We start from the raw sequence: 427 nt of genomic DNA on the forward strand, positions 1-427 counted from the left end.
GATCTTCAGCCAAAATAAAGTACAAAGGCCGGATTTCCTTTGGCCCCATAGCTAAAATTGGGGAATAGAAGGGTACAACTATGTATAGCCCACCGTTTGTACACAAGTCGTGCTAAGACATCCTTCCAATTAAGGTCAACCACGTGACTCCAAGATGTACTCCAGCTGGGGTGGCCTTGTGGCTGGTTTATTATAAAAAAAGTAATAAATCCCCAAGACAGTAGCATGAGGTTGCTATTCTACATATACCAACTCCACACTTACTGGAACCCATCTCTCTAGTCAACTCCGTATTAAAGATGGGTATTGCCTCGCCGTGCACATAAACACAGTCCCAAGACTCAGCATTGCGTAGGCCGAGAGTTAGACGACAGTAGAGGTTATAGACAGAGCTGCCAGTGTTCAGATGCTGCTCTCACCATCTATG

This window comes from Echinococcus granulosus, assembly GCF_000524195.1.
Source record: "Echinococcus granulosus chromosome Unknown EG_S00002, whole genome shotgun sequence".
Taxonomy (NCBI): Eukaryota; Metazoa; Platyhelminthes; class Cestoda; order Cyclophyllidea; family Taeniidae; genus Echinococcus; species Echinococcus granulosus.